Source organism: Chiloscyllium punctatum, chromosome 18, assembly GCF_047496795.1.
Source record: "Chiloscyllium punctatum isolate Juve2018m chromosome 18, sChiPun1.3, whole genome shotgun sequence".
NCBI classification, from domain to species: domain Eukaryota; kingdom Metazoa; phylum Chordata; class Chondrichthyes; order Orectolobiformes; family Hemiscylliidae; genus Chiloscyllium; species Chiloscyllium punctatum.
The window spans coordinates 74,292,050-74,301,033 of record NC_092756.1 but is presented as its reverse complement, the minus strand read 5'-3'; the positions used below and the strand labels follow the sequence as shown (position 1 = coordinate 74,301,033).

At 45.1% G+C, this 8,984-nt stretch overlaps 1 non-coding gene across 1 annotated transcript; it reads right to left on the bottom strand.

Moving 5' to 3' along the window:
- Positions 1-6,042: 6,042 nt before the first annotated feature.
- trnak-cuu (transfer RNA lysine (anticodon CUU)) lies at positions 6,043-6,115 on the bottom strand. Its single transcript has one exon. It is a non-coding gene; the product is annotated as a tRNA-Lys (tRNA).
- Between the last annotated feature and the right edge of the window lie 2,869 nt (positions 6,116-8,984).

The window sequence follows — 8,984 nt, the reverse complement described above, 5'->3', positions numbered from 1 at the left end:
ATCGATCTTAAATGGTTTTTTTCTTTATTCATATTGCTATTCTATGGTATATTTACTTTCTATTCTTCTTGTGTTTGTGGTACGGCTCTAGCTAGAAGGAGAGAAAATGGTTGGGATGGCTAGATGCCCACTTATGGGCTGTTTGGGATGGGTAGTTGCCCCCTTTGGGCAGGAGGTGAGTTCCCCAATTCAGCACCATTGGCACTTTATATGGTGGTTTGTATTGCTTTTAATCTTTGATAGTTTTGTAGGTTTGTTAAATGTCGTGGTTTCAGTTTATGTAGTTTTTATATTTGATGGATCATATGACACTAAGGCTCAGTGATTTGTGGTTCGAGTTCCTCCTCTCTGGAATTTATATGTTACTGCAAAAGGTTATGGCTAATGACTTGATTCAATGGTGATCGTGGAATATCAAGGGAAGTCACTCACCAATTAAGAGGAAGAAGGTACTTTTGAGTCTAAGAAAGGAGAAAGTGGATATTCCTTTGTTACAGGAGACGCACTTGGATGACAGGGAGCATTTGAAACTACAGCAGAATGGCCTTGATCAGGTTTACTTCACATCATTTAATCCCAGAAGGAGGGGAGTGGCTGTATTGGTGAGGAGGAATCTTACATTTAAGTTACTAGAGTGTGTTAAAGACACACACACAGGAGGTTTGTAACTCTTATCGCATTGATAAATGGGGAAGAATATGGTGTTATAAATGTTTCTTGCCCTCAAGCTCATCCCCTCAACATTTTGCTAGATGCGTTTTCAAATTGATCAGTCTAGAGTCCTGGCATATCATTATTGGGGGAGATTTTAACTGTCTCATGGATCCCACAGTGCAGAGGTTGCCAAAAGGCCCCCCGACACCCTCTGTACAAACTAAACAATTAGTGGATCTGTGTGTGGAGAAAGGATTGGTGGACATCTGGAGGTGTCTCCACTCTACAGGCAGGGATTTTACGGGTTTTTTTTTCCAATCCACACAGATGTCACACCAGGATTGATTTTTTTCCAATCCCCGTGGCAACCCTGGACTTGGTGGCACCTTGTACGATCGGTAATATTACCATCTCTGATCACACTCCAGTGTACCTGTTGGTTAAGATTAAGGACGTTACAGTGGGTCCAAGGCACTGGCAAATGGATCCCTTTATCCTCAAGGATAATACATTTGTGGAGCAGTTCTCTCGGACGTTTTGGGTGTTCCTAGGCATTAACTCACGCTCGGTTAGTAGCCAATCCTTCCTTTCAGAAATTGCCAAAGCCTATGCCAGTGGGTCAGTTATTTCCTACTCTGCCAGTAGGATGCGGCAGAAGGGTGAGCAGCAACGTCTCCTCGAAGCACAGTTGAAGGCAGCTGAGAAGGCCTACTTTGACAGGCCCTCGTTGGTCAAGTTACAGAGGATTACGGCGCTGCGTTCTGCATTGAATTCCGTGCTCACGCAGACAGCAAAGAACGAGCTTACTTTTGCAAAGCAAAGGTTATATGATCATGGAGACAGGCCTGGTAAATACTTAGCATATCTCGCTAGGAAAAGGAGAGCCCCTCAAGCCATTACGTGTTACTGTGAGACTGTGTTACCTTCTATTGTTAAAGAGGACCAGATGGGCTTCATAAAGGGCCGCAGATCCTCCAATAATGTTAGGAGGCTGCTTAATGTAATTCAAGTGTGTCAACAACAGTCAATATAGGGATTGGTGATTTCTCTAGATACAGAGAAGGCGCTTGACCGAGTTGAGAGGCCGTACCTTTTCTATACTCTGGAGCGGTTTGTTTTGGGAGAAGTTTTTATAAGATGGGTAAAGGTTCTCCACAATGATCCTCTCACTGCAATCATCACCGACAGGGTGTGATCAAGCAATTTTAACATTTTTTGGGTCAGCCGGCAGGTCTGTTCCCTTTCGCCACTGCTTTTTACAGTGAGGATTGAATCATTGGTGGAGGCTATTCATAGGGATCCCAATATATCAGCTCCAGACGTGGGGTCAAATTTACATCAGAGTTTATTATACGTGGACGATGTCCTAATTTCTTTCGTCAAATCCAGCAGTTTCAGTACCTCGCCTGTTAGCATGCATCTGTGTGTTTGGCACCTTTTTGGGCGACAAGATTAATCTTGCAAAATCAGAGGCTATGCCTATGGGTGGTCTTATGAAAGTGTTAAGTCTTGAGGGTGAATATCAATTCCCATTTAAATGGTCACGGGGGGATGTTGTGTATTTGAGCATGTTCATTACTCCAGTTCTGAATCGGCTGTTCAAAGCCAATTTTGTTCAATTATTTGACAAAATCAAACAAGACCTTCAAAGATGGAGGCCCTTCTGGTCTCGTGGTTGGGTCGGATAGTGCTTATTAAGATGAATATTCTCCCTCGTTTACTATACCCTATATGGATGCTCCCCCTGATTTTCGGTAAGCAAACATTCAGGAGACTGAACGGCTGGTTCAGCCCCTTTATTTGACATCGTCAGTGGCCCCTCATTAAATGAGCTAAACTGCGATTGTCTCACAGACTGGGGGGAGTGGATCTCCCAGACATTAAAAGCTACCAACTGAGCTCACTTTTATCCTACATGAGTGATTGGGCTTGTGGGGACCCTCTTTCAATATGGTTCGATATTGAAACCTCCCAGGCTAAGGTGACCCCTTACTCGCTTGCTGTGTTTGGACAAAATGAGGACAGTTAGGGAATATTGCCGTAACCCAATATTTATCGATACTGTTAAAGCATGGAGGGCAAATCGGCAGAGGGAAGGTAATCTTGGCAAGACATCTTCTCTTACACCGGGTATGCCGGGTTTTCAACCGGGGATGATAGATTCAGGATCCAAACATTGGGCAGTTAGGGGTGTGTCTTGCGCGGGTGATTTGTTTGAGGGAGACACAATGATGTCCTTCGATCAGTTAGCACGGAAACACAAGCTACCGAACAGGGACCTCTTTCGTTTATTTCAAGTTAGAGATTTTATTCAAAAAAAGACGTCATTTTTGACTGATCCGTCCAAATCCAACATAGAGAGAGGGGTGTTTTAGCCCCATATCCTGCAGACCCCACAAAATTCATGATTTTTCTGACACAACATCCCACCAAACCCAACACAGACCTGGGTACATTTCCAGGGGAGATGAGAAACTGACTTGACCTCAGACAGAGGAGATCAGTCGTGAAGACAAAGCTTAAAAGCTCGCCATCCCCGATGGGGCATGAACCCACAATTCCAGGCTGCGGAGGCCAGTGCCTTAGCCATTAGACCACTGGGACCACATCTACAAAACAGAAATGGCAGCCTGTAAATACTGCACCCTGAACCTCTCATATTGTGTTCTTCTCTGAGTTTTATGCTCACACTGATTGGTTGTTCCCCTTCCATCTCACACTAAATCATTGGCTGCTTGATTAAATTGATCTTACCTCCCATTTCTCCCCAAACGGACTGACAAGAAATCCACCAAACTCCAACTTTGCACAACTCCAGTCTGAGGAAAATGGAGCAGACAGGAAAATAGCAAAGGGCTCAATGTTATTGTGTGCAGCACTTTCAAGATATTTGCAGTTACTGGGGAAGGAGGAAGTGGAGATGTTGCAAAAAGTTGCAATGAGGACAAATCAACAGAATCTTAGCGGGCATTCGGCCCATTGTGGCTGTGCTGTCTCTTTCAGACAATTCACCCCAAGATCTCCCAAACCCTGGAATTACCTTGTGCAAGTTTCTACTATAGAGTATTTTCCATAATCTTGAAGCAGGCAAGTGATTTTTAACGGAGTAGTTGAAAAATCCAGTCAATTTGGATTGAGATGGAGTTGATATGGGATGAAAATCAGCCACCACAAAGACCAGGCTTAAAACGTCAACACCCCAAAAGGGATTTGAACCTCCAATCCACTACATCAGAAGCTGCAGTCTTACCCATTAAGCCGCAAAAACTCAGTGCCAATACGTTACTGGGAATAGTTGATCTTAAACGAGTGCTGCAGCCGAGCATATTCCAAGATCTGTCACGACACACTGAGGGACACACAAAAGTTACGGGCAGCTGCTGCCAAGGTGTAACAGGGAAACAACACAGTCTCAGGTCTTTCTGACAAATTATCACATCGTTCTTTCATTTCTCAGACCCTCTTGGTGCCTGACAATGAACAGAGATCATTTCCTGCCCAAATACAAAATGCCTTTTTTTTCACGACACAGAACTTTGAGAAATGTCAAAATTCCAGTGTTTTGTTGGTTCTTTTCTCTCTGCATGGACTGTACTCAATTGAATTAGAACCATTATCTGCATTTCTATTTGATTTTTTATGAATAAAGTATATTTTTTAAACAAACAAAATCTGGAGAGAGAGAGAAGATCTGCCTGAAATTGCGAGACCCCCCTTTGTGGAAGAGAGCCAGCCCTATATCGGGACAGGAAGGAGATTCCAATGGCCCAACATGGATTGTTCCAGTTAATACCCTCGCCTCCTTGACCACAAAGTGAAGTGGGAGATGGCATGGGGCAGGGTGACACTAGGCACACGGACACACAAGATGACCGCTGAGCCATAAGTTGGCCACTTGGCACACAAGATGGCTGCTGGACCAAAATATGGAGAGAGACAGCAGAGCAAACACAAACAATGCCTGTTGCCACCAGAATGCCAGCACAATGCACTCGCAACTGAGTTGATGAGTTTCAGGCGGATGGGAGAGACAATACACATGAATAACATACACTGCCCGCCGAAGAGTCTGGGTCAGACAACACCTTTGATAGAAATGCTAACTGTTAGATACAGCCTCAATACAGAGGGATAATAGTCAGGGCTGCAGTCATCGTCCTTCTCAGGAAGAGCGATTAGCGCCCATTACTACAGCAACGGACTTCCGCACAGACGCTGAAACTGACAACAACTGCACTGAAATTAACAAAGGCCACACTGGAACTGACAATAACTGCACCGAAACGATCAAGGATTCTGCAATGTTTACAATAAACAAGCCATGTTACAGAGACAATAACCTCATCACTGAGCTATTATATCACAAACTGTATAACAGTATCTTGACCATGTGCTCCGGGTTGAGAGAAGAATCACAGCTGACCACTGTGCTGTTGGTGCTGCTCTCTCCCCAGAGGTCCGGGATTTCCTTGGACAATAAACTCTGTTGGTGAACCCCGACTCTGACTCAGAGCCTGGGGATTTTCAGCAGTTGCCTTCCCACAAATGTTTGTCCAATTTGTGGATGTGGCACTCCAAGTTCTCCAACGATGGCCTAACTACCTCACATCTCCATCATAGCCTCCTTGCAATTGTATTCAATACCTTGACTAAGAAAGGTAAGGACCCAAATGCATAGCCACAGCCCCATCAGTTCCAACCTTGAACACCCAGATTTCAATCATTTCCATTGACATATTGGACATCATCATAAATACCAAACATGCAGGTAATCTGGGGTTCAGCTGGTAATGTTGACAGAATATCGCTTAGACTGACACCAACACAACCAAAACAGAAGCTGCTTTGTCCATAGATTGGTAGCTCTATATGTTGGAGCCCCAGTGACCTCATGTGTAAGGCACTAGCTTCCTAAACCAGAGATTGTGCGTTCAAATCTTATTTGGGTTTTTGATTTTGTTGAAATCTTCACTGTGCAGCTGATCTTAATCCTGTGTGGTCATGTGACCATGGCAACAAAATCAGGTATTCTCAATTGATCCTCAGCTGGAGACATTTGACCTGACCGAAAATTGGCCAAACTAAATTAAACAGCAGCTGTCAGCTCCAGAGAACAGTGCAACTAAGATCAAAGAGTTACAAAGATTCAAGAAGAACCAGTTCCAACCAGACTGAGGGTTGTATATTGGAGAAGTGACAGGTTTTCAGCCATTGTGACTGTGCTGTCTCTTTCTGGGAATTCACCCCTCTATCATGCATACCTGGAAAATTCTGTATTTTTCCTGACACAATTTCCCACAAATGACCTGGGAACTTTTCTCAGGGAGATGAGAAATCAACTTGACCTCAGAGAAATATCAGTCATGAAGACTGGGGTTAAGAGGCTAACACCCCAGATGGGACTTGAACCCACAATCCCTGGCTTAAGAGGCCAGTGCCTTATCCATTAGGCCACTGGGGCTGCACATCAGGTCAAAAAATGGCAGCCATTACATACTGCTCCGAGTCCTCTCATCGTGTGTTTTTCTGAGATTTATATCCTTCCTGCTTGTTTTTTTACCGCTTCCATCTCATGCTAAATTGTTCGCTGCTTGATAAATTGATCTCCCCTCCCATTTGGCCCCAGACGGACATTTGAGAAATCCCAGCCGGTCAGACAGCGTCCGAGGAGCAGGAGAGTCGACGTTTCGAGCATAAGCCTGAAGAGCTTATACTCGAAACATTGACTCCCCTGCTCCTCGGATGCCACCTGACCAGCTGTACTTTTCCAGCACCACACAGTTTGACTCTGATCTCTCCCATCTGCAGTTCTCACTTTCTCCCAGTCGAGAAATCAACTCAGCTCCAACTTTGCAAACCCACAGTTTGAGGCAAATGGAGCAGAAGGAAAAAGGCTCAATGTTATTGTGTGCAGCACTTTCAAGATATTTGCAGTTAGTGGGGAAGGAGAAAGTGGAGATGTTGCAAAAAGCTGCACTGAGGACAAATCAACACAATCTTAGCGGTCATTCAGCCCATTGTGGCTGTGCTGTCTCTTTCAGACAATTCACCTCAAGATCTCCCAAATCCTGGAATTACCTTGTGCAAGTTTCTATTACACATCATTTGCATAAGCTCAACGTAGGCACAGTGATGTTTAACAGAGTACTGTTGTTGATGTATATTTTAGAACATAGAACATAGAAAAGTACGGCACAGAATAAGCTCTTTGGCCCCACAATGTTGTGCTGAGGATTAATCCTAATGTAAAATAAAATAACTTCCCCTCCACACCCCTCAATTCACTGCTCTCCATGTGCATGTCCAGCAGTCGCTTCAATGTCCCGAATGACTCTGCTTCCACCACCACCACTGGCAACGCATTCCATGCATCCACAACTCTCTGCGTAAAGAACCTTCCTCTGACATTCCCTCTCTACCTTTCTCCCAATATCTTCAAACTGTGACCCCTCGTGCCGGTCCAGTTTGTACCACAAATCCGGACGACACAGGTTTCTGTACAATGGTGGATGCTTTATTATCGGACAGTTGGTGAGAGATTCAAAATGTCCCCAAAGGTAGCCATGAGTCTACTTGGAATGACACTTCTCCATGAATCTCTGCCCTACACACAGAGACAGTATCTTTTATAGGAATTAAACAAAAGGGTTATCAGTCACATGGGCAATTGGATTAAACATAGTTTAAAGCAGGTAATTATCAATTTACAAAGCCCGATGAACAGCGATGTCCTGTGCTAACGTGTGAATAGATTACAGAAGCTCATTATCATATTCTTCACGGTGATGTGTTGATGTGAAGAGATGATAACAGAAGGGGTTTGCCGGCTGGAAATGGGGGATTCACATCCCTATGGTAATATGGAGGGGAAGGAAGACAATGGGAGTAGGAGGCAGTTTCACAGGGTTGTGGCCAAGGCTAGCAGTCTTGTGTGGAAAGGGCAAATCCCTCTGTCCAGGACTACAGGGGGAATCCCCATGTGTGGCTCCACTCGGCTCTATTTCTGAGATACAGTCAGCTTCCCCCCTGACTGAGATGTTCTGTCTGTATTGTAAGAGGACAGGCTTTCCGTTGATACTGCAGTAAGGCCTTTGGTAGTGGAACGTTTAACCATTGAGTCCCCAATGTGTCCTGAAAGAGAAGCAAAGCATGGAACTGACCCCTCTTTGTTCATTTTAACTTCCTCACAAATATGCCAATATTTTCATGTCCAAGTTTGAACAAGACTACTTTGCTGCACAGGAACCTCCAACCAACACGATACACCAGATGTTTTGACAACATTCTCTTCCTCTGGACCTACTGCGAGGAGTCACTGAAGCAACGACACAGTGAGATCAACAAATGGCATCCCACACTCAGACTTACCATGGACTACTCTTTAGGATCTGTCTCATTCTTGGACACATGTCCCTCCATCAAGGACAGGCACCTCAATACCTCACTCTACCATAAACCCATGGAATACCTCATGATGCTGCACTGTTTCAGTTTCCATCCCCTAAACATATTAAAACAGCCATAACCCAGTGACAAGCCCGACACATACACAAGATCTGTTCAGATGAGGAGGACCGTGACGGACACCTGAAGATGCTGAAAGACACCCTCATAAGAACAGGGTACAAAACTCAACCCATCAATCACCAGGTCTGACATGCCACCACGAATAACCATAATGACCTCCTCAGGAGATAGACACAGGATACAACCGATAGGGAACCTTTCATTTTCCTGTACTGCCCAGGAGTGGAAAAACTATATCATGTTCTCCACAGCCTGCAACACATTATCGTTGAGGATGAGCACCTCGCCAAGACCTTCCCCACCCCTCCACTTCTCACCTTTAAACAGCCACCAAACCTTAAACAGACCATTGTTCACAGCAAACTGCCCGGCCTTCAGGGCAACATCGACCACAACACCAATACAACCCTGTCATGGCAACCACTGCAAGACATGTCAGAGTGTCGCCATGGATACCACCATTACACATGGGGACAACACCCACCATGTATGCAGCAGGTGACTCAGCCAATGTTGTGTATCACATACGCTGCAGGCAAGGTTGCCCTGAGGCATGGTACATTGGCGAGACCGAGCAGATGCTATGACAACTGATGAATGGACACTGCGCAACGATCACCAGACACGGGTGACCCCTCCCAGTCAGGGAACACTTCAGCAGTCAGGGACATTCACACTCAGATCTTCGGGTGACCATCCTCCAAGGGAGACTTCGGGATACACAACGACACAAAGTGGCCGAGCAGAGGCTGATAGCCAAGTTCGGTCCACATGGGGATGGCCTCACCTGGGACCTTGGGCTC